At 36.3% G+C, this 19,375-nt stretch overlaps 1 non-coding gene across 1 annotated transcript; it reads left to right on the top strand.

The window, feature by feature from the left end:
* The first annotated feature begins 852 nt into the window (after window positions 1-852).
* LOC139846016 (small nucleolar RNA R71) lies at window positions 853-959 on the top strand. The gene has a single exon (XR_011758764.1). It is a non-coding gene; the product is annotated as a small nucleolar RNA R71 (small nucleolar RNA).
* The last annotated feature ends 18,416 nt before the right edge of the window (window positions 960-19,375 follow it).

The raw sequence follows: 19,375 nt of genomic DNA, 5'->3' as shown, positions 1-19,375 counted from the left end.
AGGTATTTCAGGTGGTTTAAGTGTAATACCACTTCTTGTGGTAATGGCTTTAGCCATTTCATTCCGGGGGTTAGCATTTGTATCGCTAGGTAGACTTCCCGTTTTCTTTCACCTATTAACCTTGCTAGGTTGCTTACTTCTTGTTCCAAATTTTGAATAGAAACTTGTTGATTTCTAAATGCTTGAGCATTTTGTTCATTGGTTTGTTTCTGAGATGTGAAAAATTGAGTTTGAGATTCAACTAGCTTTGACATCATGTCTTCTAAATTTGGCTTTTTATCATCAGTTTGTGGTGGTTTGTTTGGAAAAATAGGTCTTTGCTGATTGTAAGTATTATTAGATACTTGTTGATTGCTAGGACCTTGTTGGTTGTTGTATAGAACATTTCGGTTATCATTCTGGTTTTAATTGTAGATTGGTCTTGGCGGTTGATAATTATTCTGATAATTATTTCCAGGCCTTTGGTTCATGTATGAAACATTCTCTCTTTGTTCCATTATTTGTTCAATACTGAGACAGTCTTTTGTCAAATGTGGTCCTCCACACTGCTCACAACTAATTCGTATTGAGTGAATATCTTTAGTCATCTTTTCCATTCGTCTCTCGATAGCATCTATCTTTGCAGAAATGGAATCAAAGTCATGGCTAGAATCGGCTCTAGCTGCTTTAGATGATCTAACGATATCTTTTTCTTGGTGCCACTCATGTGAGTGGGAAGCAGTGTTATCAATAATTTTGTAAGCTTCAGTTGCAGTTTTCTTCATAATGGAACCACCAGCTGCTATATCTATGTCTTTTCGTGTAGTGATGTCGCATCCTTGGTAGAATATTTGTACTATTTGATAAGTGTCTAAACCATGTTGCGGACATCCTCTTAACAATTTTCTAAATCTTGTCCATGCTTCATATAGAGTTTCATTTGGCTTTTGCGTGAACGTAACAATTTCTCCTTGAAGTCTCACGGCTTTAGATGCCGGAAAGAATTGTTTAAGAAAATTTTCAACTAAGACATCCCATGTATCAATCGCCCCTTCAGGTAACGATTCTAACCAATCTTTGGCTTCTCCCTTTAAAGTCCAGGGAAATAACATGAGATATATCTGTTCATCCTCCACTTCTCGGATTTTAAATAAAGTACATATCCTATTAAAAGTTCGAAGATGTTCATTTGGATCTTCCTTCGGCGCACCACTAAATTGGCATTGATTAGTTACCATGTGTAGGATTTGTCCTTTGATTTCATAATCTAGCGCATTAATGTGTGGTTGAGTAATTGCGTGACCTTGGCCAGTGCGTTTAGCTCTCATTCGGTCTTCCATACTTAGAGATTCCAGATTCTCCATGATTGAATTTGTTGAATCTGAATCACTAGAGGATTCTGACTTAATGGTTTCTTCCTCGACAATCTCTAGATGAGTGATTTGTGGTTCAGGAGGAATGATTAGTGGTTCAGGATCTCTGAATTGTCCCTGAATATCCTCCGGATTCTCAATTGTGAGGTCGAGTTCAAAAAATGGATTATCGGAAATTTGAATTGGAGTACTTGGTCGACTTGATGACGATTCTAAAGAAAAATCAACGGCGACAATATTGGTTAGATGTCTTGATCGAGTTACAGGTGGTGAACGTATAAAAGGTGGTGAACGTTTTGCTCAGTGCATTCACTGAATATCTTATTAGTTATAAAGATAAAAATTATATAAGTTATCAAATTAATAGACTTTTCTGATTTTGCCCACGTTTCGAATAGCCAATAGATGCAGCAGGTAGCCAGGACCCTTTAAATCGGAAGCCCACAACTCACCACTAACAAATCCAACTATTACTACGAACCAGAAAATTTTGGATGTCTATTAATTTAACTGCTTAAAATAATTTTTCGTCGAAATTTAAAGAAACTTTAGAGAAGAAATAGAAAATTCTATGTCCTAAAAACTAGAGCGTCGAGAAATAAGAAAGAAAAAGAGTGCGTCGAAAAACGTCGAAAAAAAGGTCGAAAAATAAAAGTCGAAAAACAGCCGAAAAATAAAAATAAGAAAATAAAGCGTCAAAACTTAGAATTCTAAAAACTTAAGTCTAAAAGTTGTGTCTAAAGGTATTAAAGCTTAAAAGGAATTCTATATTCAAAACGGCAATAACTTAAAAAGTACTAAAATCTTAAAACGGCATCGCAAAATTCTAAAGCACCTATATCTTAGTCTAAAGAAAAAGCACTTAAGGGATTTTACGGCAAAGCCTAAAAATCTAGAAATATAAAATACTACGGCAAAAATTAAATTACGAACGAAAAATATACAATTACGCTTTAACTAATAAAAAAATACAAAATATAAAATAAGTTTAAAGTTATAAAAATACAATTTTATAAAAATATTATTTTTATATTATTTATTTTATAAAAGTATTAATTTTATAATTAATAAAACTAATTTAAAACTTAAAAATACAAAAATAAATAAACTAAAACTAATTAATATAAAATATTAACCCTAATCTTAATTAATTAATATTAATTATATATTAATCAAAACCCTAATCGATCAGACTGATGTACCAGGCCTGTCAAATCGCCTCATGCGATCGCATGAGGTGTTCGATGTTTTTCCATGCGGTCGCATGGACTCGGATACCGGGCCTGATTAGTTGGGCGGCTACAGTGTCGTGGCCCGTATACTTTTACTTTTTTTTTTCTGTTTTTAATTTTATATAAAATATTTATATTTATTAAATAAAACTTATATTTAAAAACAAAAATAGAAGTAAAAATACTTTATAATTTTATATATTTTGAACAACTCTTAAAAATATATATATTTTGTTTTTCTTTTTATATTTTTGTATTTTTAATATTTAAAAACGTATTTTTACAAAAAGAAATTGAAACCTAATAAAAATCTTTTATATATATATATATATATATATATATATATATATATATATATATATATATATAGCGTTTCGCGGGTGACCCGGGTTCGATCCCCGGCAGCGGCGCCAAAAATACTTGATGTTAAAGCAGAGGGGTACGAAATAGTTATATTTTTATTGCGAAATACTATTAAATACGATACAATTTTACACAAGTTATTTATTTATTTATAGAGTTGATATACTTAAACCTTGCTATAACACTTATAGGCAGTGTACCTAATCGTACAGTAGTGTAGTTTTTAGTAAGTCCGGTTCGTTCCACAGGGAGCTAGCCAAGTTTAACGCTATATTTTTAAAACTATATTTGTAAATATATAAATATATATATAAGTAGTATTATTATTATAAAAGGGGGTTTTTACCGTTTAATGACCGGTTTGTCGATTTTAAAACTTTAGTCGTAGTTAAAACCTAATGTAAAATATTAAAAATAAAATTAACTTAATTTAAAGCGTAAAGTAATTGACAATAATTAAAGTACGATAATTTAAAGTGCGATAAATAAAATGACGATAAATAAAATTGCGATAATTAAAAGTACGATAATTAAAAAGTGCAATAAATAAAATAACAGTAAATAAAAGTGCGATAAAATATGAAATAAAATAATTATGCTTATTTAAACTTCCGTAATCATGATGTTTGACGTGTTTATTTTAGTTTATTACCATGGGTTAATTGTCCTTTGTCCTGGATTATTTGATATGTCCATACGGTTTTGTCCATAATAGTTCATCAGTCATAAATATAAAGTGCGAGAGTCTTCGTCAAATTATCCTTATACCCGAAGTCAAATATTCCAACTAATTGGGGATTCGAACTGTAACAAGGTCTTAATACTTTGTTTAATGAATACACCAGGTTATCGACTGCTTGTAATCCAAGGTTTTACTACTTTGTTAACAATTACACCAATTACCCTTGAATGTAATCCACCCCTGTTTCAACGAGTCCATTGACTATTAATCCATTCCCGTGTCTGGTAAAATGAACGATAATTCGTATTTATAGATATCCCGCCCACCGTACTTTATTAAGCGTATGTGGTTATATATAGATACGTCAAATTGTAATCTTTATATTAAATTAACGAGGTATCGTTTAGTTAATATAAAGCCCATTAATAACCCATAGTCTAATTTTCACAAGTGTCGTTCTTTTGTCCAAACCCCAATTATGGTACAAAGCCCAATTACCCAATCTTAATATTTAGCCCAACATCACGATTATTTCGGCTTAAATAAGCATAATAATAATTTAGCTACGAGACATTAATTTAAAAAGGTTGAACATAACTTACAATGATTAATAATAGCGTAGCGTTACACGGACAGAATTTCGACTTACACACTTACAACATTCGCTAACATACCCTTATTATTATTAATCTTAAATTAAAATTAAAATTTTAAATTATATATAAATATATATCGTGAGAGAGAGAGATTGAAAATTATGTGTAAAATTCGGCCAAAACACGCGAACTTTATAGGACCTGACCTCACTGTTACTGCCATGCGATCGCATGGGTTTATAACTGCCAGGCCATGCGATCGCATGGCCCCCTGGGACAGCTCACATTTGCTTGTTTTCTTGTTGCCGATGGTTTTAATATATAATATAATATATATATAATTTTAAGAATTAATTATATATTATATTATATTCATGTGCATAGTTGACTTGTAATTTTTAGTCCGTTGCGTCGCACGTTGAGAGTTGACTCTGGTCCCGGTTCCGGATTTTCGAACGTCCTTGCGTACAATTTAATATCTTGTACTTCGCATTTTGCGGCTCGTACTCTTGTAACTTTTAGATGTTTCTCATCAATAATTTGAACCACTTTGATTGTACTTTATACTTTTTAGCTTTTTGGTTGTTTGCGTCTTCAATTCGTCGAATCTGTCTTTTGTCTTCACCTTTTATTATTTAAACGAATATCACTTGTAAATAGAACAATTGCAACTAAAAGCTTATCTTTCTTGAGGGATAATGCTATGAAATATATGTTCGTTTTTAGCATTATCAAAGATTTCTTTCATACCTGAGAATAAACATGCTTTAAAGTGTCAACCTAAAGGTTGGTGAGTTCATAGGTTTATCATAAACAATCATTTTCATAATTTTAATAGACCACATGATTTTCATTTTTCATAAATATCATTACACTCGCAAGTGTATAAAATCCATTCGTATGATGAACACCTGGTAACCGATATTAACATAATGCATATAGAATATCCCCCGCATACTCGCAAGTATGCCATAATATTGGCAATCGCAATCGCCATTTAAATCGAAGTACTAAAGCATTCAAAATTCCAGAATGGGGTTTGTTAGGCCCATAGATCTATCTTTAGTATTCGCGTCAATTAGGGGCCATTTCCCCAATTCTTAGGCTACCAGGCTTGAAGGGGCGATATTCGGTTTAATAATCCAACCATACAATGTAGTTTTAAGTACTTGTGTCTATTTCTTCAAACAATGATAAAACAGCGCATGTATTCTCAGTCCCAAAAATATATATTGCAAAAGCATTTAAAAAAGAGAGCAAATGAAACTCACACTACAATATTTTGTAGTAAAAATATTCATACGACAAAACTAAACAATGCAGGGTTGGCCTCGGATTCACGAACCTTAGGAAGTCTTTTAAAAAAAAATTTGCACCTAAATTGGAATCGAACCCGTGACTTCCCGCTCAACTGCAACACCCATGACCATTGACCCGTGTGTTGTCTTTCTGTTTTAATAGCTACCCCATTTATATTAAACCCGACATTTATTGTTATCATCTTCTTCCTCATTTAAACAACGACCAGAGATCAAAACCCACAAGGGATTAATTATCCAACCACATTTAGATCCTTCACTAACATCTAACTGATCGTTAATTACAATTTATTTTATAGAATAAAATAAAAAAAATATAGAAGAAAGACCTGCTGGTATCGAAAATAAAAATATCAGAACTCAAAAAGGGATATCGATTTCTGGAATGTTTTAGCCAAAATTTATAACATCAAACATGTTTCAAATCACTTCTATAAAGTTTCTGGATCATTAATTGATCATAAAACATCACACTGAATTCTAATTTTCTCAAGAACGATCCTGTTGACTTTTATTTATAAAACTTTGACCTCAAAATCTGAATTCGGTATAAAAAATTGGAATTTAAGGCTTTGCAGATAGTTTAAATGGATAAATTCTAACACTTTTGCATTTAAAGATTTTGAAATTAATTTTGAAATCGAGCTTTTGATATAATGAACAAGAAACAGAGAAGTCGACTTATTTATTTGATTTTTCTGTTTTTTCCCCAAATTCCAGTAAGGGGTTTATATAGAATGATTGAATATAAAGAGTAGTTGTTATAATTGATCACCAGTGTAGTACTGTGATTTGAAATTGATGCTTAACGATTTAGAGACAGGAAAATATTCCATTCGTAGAAAAAAAAAATACAATTGCATTTGTTTGATACCTATAAGTTGAGGTTGATTGGAATCAAATTGCAGACAAGAACAAATTTAAAAGAAGGTTCGATGGAGAAATCAACAAAAACCGTACCAGTTATAGACTTTTATAATTTATATAATTAAATTAATATTAATAAAATATATTATTAATAATTATTATAACAATAATAATAAATAATAATAATACTAGAATCATAAGAATGATACTATAATAATTATATTATTAAAGATAATAATAATAGATTGTATTATTTAATAATAATATAACTATATTAATAATATTAATAATATTGGTAAAAGGAAATAATCATAACAAATAATCATAATATCTTAAAATTATAATTTTACTATTAATTCTAATGTATGAATTCTATATATTATATTAAATAATAGTATACTGATATTAATATTAATATTAATAATGAAAGTAAATACAATAATATTAATATAACATTTATTTTAACTTGTAATTAAATATATTAATATTACAATTTATTAATCATGTAATATTTAATAATTATATATAATACATATGTATATATGTTTAATAACATATATTGAATATTTAATATTTATACTTTACAATATAATAATAATTATTTGTAGAAATCATATATATAGATTCATAATAATATCATATATATATTTATATATATACATATAATAGTAACTTAATTATTCTATTTATTATTTTACATTTTTAATTCCAATTGGTTAAGTGTACTTTATTAATTCAATTTATTATATATCTGCTTATATTTATATTTATATATATATATGTATGTATGTATATATATATATATATATATATATATATATATATATATATATATACATACATATTTATTAACACACAACTGTTCGTGAATCGTCGGATACAGTCAAAGGTCAAATGATTTCATGAAAATAGTTCGAAAATATTGGAGATTCAGTTTAATAGATTTTGCTTATCGTGTCAGAATCTTATAAAGATAAAGTTTAAATTTGGTCGGAAATTTCTGGGTCGTCACATTTATAGTGCTACCGGCTCGTGGTTCACACTTGTTACTCGTCACATACATGCTATGGTACTACCGGCTCGTGGTTCATACCATAACATTCACAAATAAATACGCCATATACATATAGGCATAATTATTCCACTCACCTTAACGGCTTTGGTGAGTTAATCAAGCTCGCAACCTTCAACGCGACGTACCTATTACATTATGCATATAATCAATCACACATTCAAGTTGGTCAACCAACTCACTCGCCATCCTAGTATCATTTTAACCCATTTCAAGGTTCACACCCCCATTTGGGTCACCACATACCCATATAACACCCACTTACATAACATCTAGGTGTGCTAGTAGTTAACTAACCAACTTAGGTCTCACCAACACCAATTTACACTTTGAACCCTTGGTTAGTCATCTTTGAGTCCTCATGACCCAATCTTACCCAAAAACCCCCAATTCACAAGCAAATGGGTTTTAAGTTAATCACTAACTAAAACCCTAACCCTTAAACAATTAAAGTAAGGAAATCAAGGTTAAGACTTACCACCACAATCAAAACGTAGCTAGGAAGTAGATGAACAATTTTAAAACTCGAGCTTTAACCTGAAACAAACTTCTTCCTTCTTGGATTGAGCTTTCTCACACTAAAAGTCTCCTCTCTCTCTAGGATGTAAGTGTGAAGGAAAAAGGTAGGTGAAAGTGAAGTAAAAGCACCCACCAACTGACCCTTGGAGCCTTAAAGTCGTTCCCCAAGTGAAATTACCAAGATACCCCTTTAAAATATCTAAAAACAAGACAGCAGGCCCACCAGTACATCTGGACGGCGTCTAAATTACTGGACGGCGTCCAACTCTTCACACTGGGATGGCGTCCCACCATTTTGGACAGCATCCCGATCAACAGGAAAGTCAGGATCTTACAACTCTCCACCACTTGAACCGGATTGCGTCCTCGCAATCCAAGCCGCATAACAAGAGGGAATATACACCAACACAAACTCTTCGGGCTCCCAAGTAAACTCGGAACCTTTACTACGCCGCCATTGAACCTTATAAGTTCTCACCTCTTTATTCCTCAACCTTTTCACCTTTTCGTCGAGTATTGTAATTGTATCCTCAACATACTCTAACTTATTGTTTAACTCAATTTCGTCTAATGGCATCCATGAAGAATCATCCGCAAGACACTTACGGAGATGGGAAACATGAAATGTATTATGGATCCCCGCAAGCTCTTCGGGTAATTCTAATCGATACGCAACTTCACCAACACGGGCTAAGATATTAAATGGCCCAATAAACCGAGGAGCTAACTTCTCCAGTTTTTGAAACCGAATAATACCCTTCCATGGCGAAACCTTAAGCATCACCATGTCCCCCTCTTGGAACTCAATCAATCACCTACGTTTGTCGGCATACGACTTTTTTCTATCTTGAGCCTCTTTCAAATGAGTCCGAATCATATCAATTTTGCTATTCATCTCTAAAACCAAATCGGTACTCCCGATTTCTCTTTGACCCACTTCGCCCCAACAAATCGGAGTTCGACACCTCCGCCCATAAAGCATCTCATAAGGTGGCATCCCGATACTAGTATGATAACTATTATTGTACGAGAATTCCATCAATGGTAAGCGCTCATCCCAACTACCACCGAAATCAATAATGCACGCCCGTAGCATATCCTCCAATGTTTGATTCGTACGTTCAGTTTGACCGTCCGTTTGAGGATGGTACGCCGTGCTCATTCTCAATTGTGTACACATATCTTCATGAAACTTATTCCAAAACCGAGATGTGAAACGAGTGTCTCGATCTGAAATAATAGATATAGGAAGCCCATGCCTCGATATCACCTCCTTGATAAATAATTTAGCCAAAGTCTCCGACGATATCGTTTCCCGAATGGAAAGAAACAAGGCACTTTTCGTCAACCGATCATCTATCACCCAAATCGTATCAAATTGGGTTCTCGCCATCTTTGGTAGCTTTGTAATGAAATCCATGGTAATGTGCTCCCATTTCCATTTTGGGACTTCCAACGGTTGTAACTTACCATACGGATTTTGGTGCTCGGCCTTAACTTGCAAACACGTGACACATTGTTCAACATACTTTACAACATCACGTTTCATGTCCGGCCACCAATACTCTTTCTTCAAATCAAGATACATTTTTGTCACGCCTGGGTGAATCGAATACTTTGACTTATGTGCTTCATCAAGTAGCACTTGTCGATGATCACCCATTTTAGGCACCCACACCTTTCCTTGAAAAGATAACAAACCATGCAGACCTAAGGTAATAAACTCTGTTTGTCCAACGATTCGTTCCTCATGCTTATTGTTAACAAAAGCTTCGATCTGAGTCTCTCCAAGCTTTACAAGAAAATTGTTAGTAATAATCATGCGTAACGATCCTACTCGTATTGCCAAATGTTGACTCTTCCGACTTAACGCATCCGCAACCACATTCGCTTTACCTGGATGATAAAGTATTTCACAATCATAGTCTTTCACTACATCCATCCATCTACATTGACGATAATTCAAATCTCGTTGATCAAAAAGATGTTTCAAACTCTTATGATCCGAATAAATCGTACATTTGACACCGTACAAGTAATGGCGCCAAATTTTCAACGCATGAACCACCGCCGCCAACTCAAGATCATGAGTTGGATATCTCGTTTCGTGTTCCTTTAATTATCGAGAGGCATACGCGATGACTTTACCTCGTTACATTAGAACACAACCGATGCCATTTAAAGAAGCATCACAATAAACCGTCATGTCTTCTACACCTTTCGGCAACACTAAAATCAGAGCTTGACATAACTTCTCTTTTAACAATTGGAAAGCAATTTCTTGCTGGTTTTCCCAATTAAATCTCGCGTTCTTTCTCGTTAACTTTGTCAAAGGAGAAGCGATTTTGGAAAAGTCTTGGATAAACCGACGATAATAACCGGCCAACCCGAGAAAACTTCGTATTTCCGTAGGCGTAGTTGGTCGTCCCCAACTCTGCACCGTCTCAATCTTCCCCGGATCTACTTGAATACCATCTTTGTTCACAATATGGCCAAGGAATTGAACTTCCCTTAGCCAAAATTCACATTTGGAGAATTTTGCATACAACTTCTCCTTCCGCAACGTCTTCAACACACCACGCAAATGATGTTCATGCTCCTTCATACTCTTCGAATAGAAAAGTATGTCGTCAATGAACACAATAACCGATTTATCCAACATAGGTTGGCACACTCAGTTCATAAGATCCATGAATGCCGCCGGTGCATTCGTAAGACCAAAGGGCATAACTACAAACTCAAAATGCCCATAACGCGTTCGAAAGGCCGTTTTCTCAATATCTTCCTCACGGACCCGCATTTGGTGATAGCCGGACCATAGGTCAATCTTAGAGAAATAAGTCACACCTTGGAGTTGGTCAAACAAATCGTCAATCCGAGGCAATGGATAACGATTCTTTATTGTCACTTTATCCCGATAATCGATGCACATCCGCATACTACCATCCTTCTTCTTCACGAATAAAATTGGAGCGCCCCATGGTGAAGCACTCGGTCGGATAAAACCCTTTTCAAGTAATTCTTGGGTTTGATTTAACAACTCTTGCATCTCCGTTGGTGCTAAGCGATATGGAGTTTTAGCAATGGGAGTAGCACCCGGAACCAACTCGATGCGAAATTCAACTTGTCTTTCCGCTGGAACACCCGGTAATTCATCCGGAAAGACGTCTTTGAATTCACTAACCACTGGAATTTCACAAATGGATGGTGGCTCTTCACGAGTATCAACTACATGAGCAAGAAAAGCCATGCCACCACTAACAAGAAAACGACGTGCCCGTGCATAAGTGCATAATGGCACAAGTCTTCTCTGTCTCTCGCCATTAATAAATAACTCTCCCCCACTTGGGGTCTTCACACGAATAGATTTTTCATGGCATACAATATCGGCTCTACAACGATCGAGCCAATCCATACCAACGACAATATCGAATTCACCCAAGGTCATCAGGATAAGATCAATTTTAAACATTTCGGAACCAAACACAATATCACAATCATTACAAACATCGACCCCTAGCACCGTCTTACCATCCGTTATTTCAACTTCTACCGAATGACTTAACTTAGTTAGCGGTTTATCAAGCTTAGATACAAATCTTGGAGAAACAAACAATAAGTTAGCACCACTATCAAATAGAATCCTTGCCGGATTAGAGTTAACCATGAAAGTACTTGAGACAACTTCATTGGATTGTTTGGCTTCTTCATTAGTTATCAAATAATTGCGACCCCTAGCTGTACCCGCCGCCTTTTCTAACTGTTTAACATGATAGGTGTTCAAATCGGGACACTCCGTACTTCAATGCCCTTCTTTACCACAATTGTAACAAGTAAGTTTGTTCGACACCTTGGTACAATCACGAGCCAAGTTCCCTCTTTGGTTACAATTAAAACACGTGAGTCCATAACTCTAAGAACTACCTTTCTTCACGCTATTAGCACTTTCGGAACCCTTCTTGCTCTTCTTGTTTGAAAAGTTTGAATGACTCGACCCTTCAAATTTTCTCTTAGAGAAAGAGAAATCGCTTTGCTTTGGAACTTCCGGTTCGAAGCCCCGGGCTAACTCAAACAATTCCTCAAAAGACTTAGGCATTCCCAAACTAATCTTATGCTTTAACTCATCGCTTAGTGTACGGTAAAAATCTAGCATCAACTTGTGATCATCGCCAACATACTCCGGACAAAAACGAGTCTTTGCCAAAAAGGTCGACTTGAGAGTAACCAAGTCTATTGAACCTTGTCACAAATTGTGCAACTCGTCTCGGATTTTATCAAGGTCGGAAGGAGTTCGGTATTCTTTGAAAAATTCCTTTTTAAACTCTTCTCACGTCAAGCTCATGCATTGTTCTTCACCATAAAACTTAATTTTATTGTCCCACCACAACTTGGCCTCTTCACATAACATGCTAGAACTGTATCTCGTCTTTTTCTAGGGAGGACATTTCGCGGTACGAAAAGCCCCCTCGATGTCGGAGATCCAACATGTGCTTTTCAACGGATCTTGTACCCCATTGAACATAGGAGGTTGAGCATCCTTGAAATTTTTGTAGTGGAAGTCTCGCCTTCCATACCCACCATTACCATCACCCCCTTCACCACGAGGATGAATGTTTCTAGCTTCTAATGCCTCCTCGATCGCGGTATTCATTCACTCATTGATCATTTCGGTTACTTGCCCATCAACCGATTCTTGGAAAACCTTTCGGATATCATCAAGAAATTCCGCTTTTAGCTTTTTAAAGATGGCCTCAACCTTAGCCGTGAGTTCAACTTCCTCGCTCGTGCCTCCCTCATTGGTATCATGTCCATTTCTCATCTTCATTCAATAAAACAGAAGAGGTTAAACAACGAAACGAATAGACATGACACATACATATACACATATACACCTTACCGCCCCATCTTGCTCGACAATCGTCGTACACCGCTTGTTTGACACGATTTGCACCCGTAACAATGGTAGCTAATTATTGTTACAAGAGGACGTTGCATTAACTTGCTAGTACAACGTCTACCTCGCTTGATGATTGCATATCACAACACAAACAATTAGTGCAAGGTTAGTTCACACAAACCTAAGCACTAACCCATCTCGGTCCTACTCGTCTCCTACAAGTCCCGCAATATCCATACACAATAAAGTCTAAGTCTAGGCACCTATCTCAAGTCGCCTAAATCCCTTAGACCAGGCTCTGATACCACTTGTAACAACCTGACATCGTTGACCCAAAAACACACTAAATTTTTTTTTGATGCAGTACATCTGGACGGCGTCCAGATCTGAAGGCCAGGACGGCGTCCAGCATTTTGGGACGGCGTCCCAATGAACTACCAGGGACTGATCACGGGGTCCAACTTACGTGAGCGGAAAACCCGCTTCCTGACACTTTTAGACGAAACCCTTTTTACAACAGGTTAACATAATTAAACTAAGAAGTTTCCACCATAAAACCAAGTTTTACAACATCGGGCCCACATCGGCCATTTTACGAGTTTCGTTCAAAAATACAAGTTCGACCATAAGAGTTTAAGTTCCAAACGACACCTAGAGCATGGTGTTTGGGGTTAAACTACCCACATCTTGGCCAAACTTCAAAGGCTAACCATTCCAAATACGTCCCCTATCAAAACAAAGCGGGAGGCCACTAATCCAACCGAACACCCTTACCCTTGTCCACGCCGAAACCTAAAAAGAGTAAACAACGAGAGGGTAAACAAAGCTTAGTGAGTACAATAATTATACATACACATATATAGCCCATCTATTTACAATCGCACCCACCAAATACCTCATACGAAAATATACCTCAAATAGCATGTCGTCATACTCAATATGCTAATAACTCGTACACTAACACAACATTACATTAGCATATACTCAACACAATATATATATATATATATATATATATATATATATATATATATATATATATATATATATATATATATATATATATATATATATATATATATAGCATGCTAAACAATATCCAACACATAATATGGTTAACCATAACGCTATGGTGCAACCTGCTCGTGGTTCACACCATACGCATTTGAGTCTCACTCTTTTATAGTGCTACCGGCTCGTGGTTCACACTTTGTTTATAGTGCTACCGGCTCGTGGTTCACACTTGTTTATAGTGCTACCGGATCGTGGTTCACACTTGTTTATAGTGCTACCGGCTCGTGGTTCACACTTGTTTATAGTGCTAACAGCTCGTGGTTCATACTTGTTACTCATCACATACATGCTATGGTACTACCGGCTCGTGGTTCATACCATAACATTCACAAATAAATACGCCATATACATATACACATAATTATTCCACTCACCTTAACGCCTTTGGTGAGTTAATCAAGCTCGCAACCTTTAACACGACGTACCTATTACATTATGCATATAATCAATCACACAATCAAGTTGGTCAACCAACTCACTCGCCATCCTAGTATCATTTTGACCCATTTCAAGGTTCACACCCCCATTTGGGTCACCACATACCCATATAACACCCACTTACATAACATCTAGGTGTGCTAGTAGTTAACTAACCAACTTAGGTCTCACCAACATCAATTTACACTTTGAACCCTAGGTTAGTCATCTTTGAGTCCTCATGACCAAATCTTATCCAAAAACCCCCCAATTCACAAGCAAATGGGTTTTAAGTTCATCACTAACCAAAACCTTAACCCTTAAATAATTAAAGTAAGGAAATCAAGGTTAAGAGTTACCACCACAATCAAAACGTAGTTAGGAAGTAGATGAACAACTTTAAAACTCGAGCTTTAACCCGAAACAAACTTCTTCCTTCTTGGATTGAGCTTTCTCACACTAAAAGTCTCGTCTCTCTCTAGGATGTAATTGTGAAGGAAAAAGGTAGGTGAAAGTGAAGTAAAAGCACCCACCAACTGACCCTTGGAGCCTTAAAGTCGTTCCTCAAGTGAAATTACCAAGATACCCCTTTAAAATATCTAAAAACAAGACAGCAGGCCCGCCAGTACATCTGGACGGCGTCCAAATTACTAGACGGCGTCCAGCTCTTCACACTGGGATGGCGTCTCACCATTTTGGATGGCGTCCCGATCAACAAGAAATTTAGGATCTTATAGTCCAATATCTCAGACTTAGCTTGCCTCTTTTACCAAAACACAATACACTCTTCCAGGGCGATACTTTTAGAATAACCTTGTCTCCAACCTGAAAATCTAAATCTCGCCTTCTCACGTCTGCATAACTCTTTTGACGATCTCGCGTCGTTTTCAGTGTCTCTTGTATCTGCTCGATCTTCTCAGTTGTTTCGTGTATGATTTCAGGACCAGTCGATTTACTATCTCCTAATTCAGTCCAACATACAGGTGATCTGCACTTTCTGCCATACAGTGCTTCGAAAGGCGCTGCCTTTATACTTGAGTGATAACTATTGTTATAGGGAAAACTCTGCTAACGATAGATGTCTATCCCATCCAATTCCAAACTCGATAACACATGCTCTCAATATGCCTTCTAATATTTGTATGGTTCTCTTGCTTTGTCCATCGGTTTGTAGGTGATATGCTGTGTTCACATCTAAACGAGTTCCCATGGTATCTTGCATAGCTTGCCAGAATCTAGATGTAAATCTACTATCTCTGTCGGAAATAATGGATAGCGGCACTTCATGTCGAGAAACTACTTCCTTTATGTAGATTTGTGTCAAACTCTCCATCTTATCCGTTTCCTTAATCGGTAGAAAATGAGCAGAATTCGTAAGACGATCAATGATAACCCAAATCGTATCATAACCTCCTACCGTTTTAGGCAACTTAGTGATAAAATCCATTGTAATATTCTCCCACTTCCATTGCGGAATCTCTGGTTGTGTCAACAATCCTGACGGTTTCTGATGCTCTGCCTTAACTTTAGCACAAGTCAAGCACTTACCAACATAAGTAGCGATATCAGCTTTCATATTAGGCCACCAATACAGTGCCTTATGATCTTGGTACATCTTGTCAGATCCAGGGTGAATAGAATACCTTGTCTTGTGTGCTAGGCACTAGTTCCCTTAATCCTTCAAACTTCGGTACCCAAACTCTGTCGATAAAATATCGGGTTCCATCATCTCGAGTAACGAACTTCTTATCGATTCGATAGCAACTTTTCTTCTTTCAACACCTCCAACTGTGCATCATGTATCTGAGAAGTAAGGTTCTTTCGAATAGTCAAGTTCAATGCTCTAACTCAAATAGACTTAACTCTCTCCTTCCTACTCAAAACATCTGCCACTACATTAGCCTTACCAGGATTATAGCTAATGCCACAGTCGTAGTTGTTCAATAGCTCGATCCAATGTCTCTGTCTCATATTAAGCTGTTTCTGATCGAAAATATGCTGCAAACTTTTGTGATCCGTGAAAACAGTAGACTTAGTACAATATAAATAGTATCTCCACATCTTCAGTGCAAAGACTACAGCACTAAGTTCTAAATCATGAGTCATGTAATTCAACTCATGTATCTTCAATTGTCGTGATCCATACACAATCACTTTCATGCGTTGCATCAACATGCAACCAAAATCTTGCCGTGAAGCGTCACAGTAAACCACGAAATCTTCATTCCTTTCGGGTACGGATGAAATCGGAGCAGTAGTCAATTTCTGTTATATCAACTAAAATGCAAACTCATATTTGCTTAATCCACTCATACTTTTTACCTTTGTGAGTCATTGTTGTCAACGGCCGGGAAATATTAGAAAATTCCTCAATGAATCTTCTATAATAACCAGCAAGACCTAAGAATTGCCGAACCTGCATTGGCGACTTAGGAGTCTCCCATTTCTTGACCGTTTCTATCTTCGCAGCCAAAAGTCACACTTCAAAAACTTTGCATACATCTGCTCCTTCCTGAGCATCTCAAGTGGAAAATGGAGATGTTGCTCATGCTCTTCCTCGTTCTTGGAATATATCAGGATATCATCAATAAACACAATAACAAACTTGTCCAGATATGACTTACACACACGGTTCATGAAATCCATGAACACTGCCTGTGCGTTCGTCAATCCCAAACGGCATTACGGTAAATTCATGATGTCTGTAGCGTGTTCTAAATGCTGTCTTCAGTATATCTATCTCTTTTACTCTCATCTGATGGTAACCTGATCTCAGATCATCTTAGAGTAACATCCAGATCCTTGCAACTGATCTAACATATCATTGATTCTCGGTAGCGGGTATCTATTCTTGATACAAGGTTTCATAGATCCATCCTTCTTCCTAACAAAGAGCACAGGTGCCCTCCATGGTGAAGAGCTCGGTTGAATGAATCCTTTATCTAAAAGCTCTCGTAACTGACTAGACGGCTCTTTCAATTATGAAGGTGCAAGCCTATTCGGTGCACATGCTACAGGCGTCACTCCCGGTATTAAGTCAATCTGAAATTCTACGTCTCTATGCGGTGGAAGACATGGTAATTCTCTCGGAAGGACCTTAAGGAAAACTTCTAACAGTTGGGACATCTTCGGGCTCTTAACTACTGATTCAACTTTGCTCACATGTGCCAGAATTGCGAGACATCCCTATCTCATGTACTTCTAGACCTTCGAGCAATTAATGTAACACAACGGTGTACTGATCTTCTCTCCGTACACCATCATTGATTCGTCTTTGGTAAAAGGGATTCGAATGGCCTTCTGGTCGCAACAGCCTCGGTTGTGTAGTCAGATAACCAGTCCATTCAAACCACAAGGTCAAATAAAGAAATATGGTAGTCCAAGTAAAATAATATAACTCCAAACATCACTCAAGTAGATTTCTATTGTAATGGCTCGCCAATCGTCAAAAATAGTAATGTTCGGTACGGAAGGTTGTTATGAGCTTAATAGTATGGGTCTTAGCTTATAATTTTCAAAGGATTAGGAGCAATCATCGATTAAAGTTTGGCGTGAGTTTCGGGTGAGAGATGTTTACGATAGGAGTGTACGATCAAACTTCTTAAAGCAGGACCTTCTTAAACTATAATGACACCAATCATGATGTTTTTTATCCCCAGTTAATAGTTCCATAGGGTTCATGTTATCTAAGGCAGATATTGGATTCCAAATGCTGTGATAGAATTCTCTAGCGATAAAGTTTGTATCGGCACCAGTGTTGACAGTATATAAAGATTATGATAAATTAGTGACAAACTTTATTGAAGTTGATGTTGATAGCAGGGTAAGTTATCAGACTTGCCCACATCGGTGGGGGAGAAGAATGAAATACCCTTTATAAGGGAAGGTGTGAATACCTCTTCCGATAGGCTCGTATTGGAAAAAAAGAAAAAAAAATTGTGAAACTGCGGGTGGCTGAATGATAGGAAAGTCAGTCGTTAAGTAGACAATATCTACTACGGATTTTGCAGGCTGTTACAAGTAATTCATCCTCTAAAGATATATCAGAAATGAGTCATGTTGCATAGTATCTAGTAGTAAATCGTGGATGTGCTAGTAGTGATGAGTAGTATTTAGTATTGGTAAGTAGCAATGGGTGGTATCAAGTAGTAACTAGTGATGACAAGCAGTGAGAAGTAGGTGATCGGTCGAGATTAGCAGTGAGAGGCGGCATTGTGTAGTAGTAAGAAACGATAAGTAGTGGTATGAGATGATGAGTATGTTCTAGCAGTGTCTTCGTAGTTCCAAGTAGTGATCGGTAGTAGAGGACAGTGTTGAATATTGACGTGTTGTGACGTGATTATACGTTTCTTATAAGTTATAATAACAATTAATGCACACATTGTGAATTTTTAGTCTTATTTAAGATTATACGGTTCATGTTCTAAACGGTGTTTATCCTAATAACCTACTTGACTCGCTCCCAATTCCTTATTTCGCAATGTCGAAACTTCTATATGAGTTACCGTAATGTAATCCCGGTCATTACATTATGCTATCTCACATAGCAATTCGACATCACTCCATAAGTTAAAGATAGCGTAGTCAACTTAATGCTCTTAAGTGTCTCATCGTGTGTACGTATGTGATTCGTGATATCATATATCTGGTCCAAGTCCATATCATTATGGGTATAGATGCGTATATGCATGTGATATCTAACATGTAGCCCTACGGGTAGCATAGTAGAGCAAACAGTGCAAGCATGGCGTATAACAGTCATTCTAAGTACACGGCTATAGACTAGACCCACTAATGCGCCCTACGATTAGCACACTAATGTATCCTAGTTACCTATAGCCATAGCTCTGATACCAAATGAAATACCATGTCAGAATCCACTAACGGCGTATTAACTCTGGTCCCAATGCTTGGCTTGACTTCTACATAACAGCAATGTTCTACAGTGGAAGCAACTAATACCTGAGATAAAACATGCAAAACGG

This window comes from Rutidosis leptorrhynchoides, chromosome 4 (assembly GCF_046630445.1).
Source record: "Rutidosis leptorrhynchoides isolate AG116_Rl617_1_P2 chromosome 4, CSIRO_AGI_Rlap_v1, whole genome shotgun sequence".
Lineage (NCBI taxonomy): Eukaryota > Viridiplantae > Streptophyta > Magnoliopsida > Asterales > Asteraceae > Rutidosis > Rutidosis leptorrhynchoides.
This window is presented reverse-complemented; position numbering and strand designations above follow the sequence as displayed.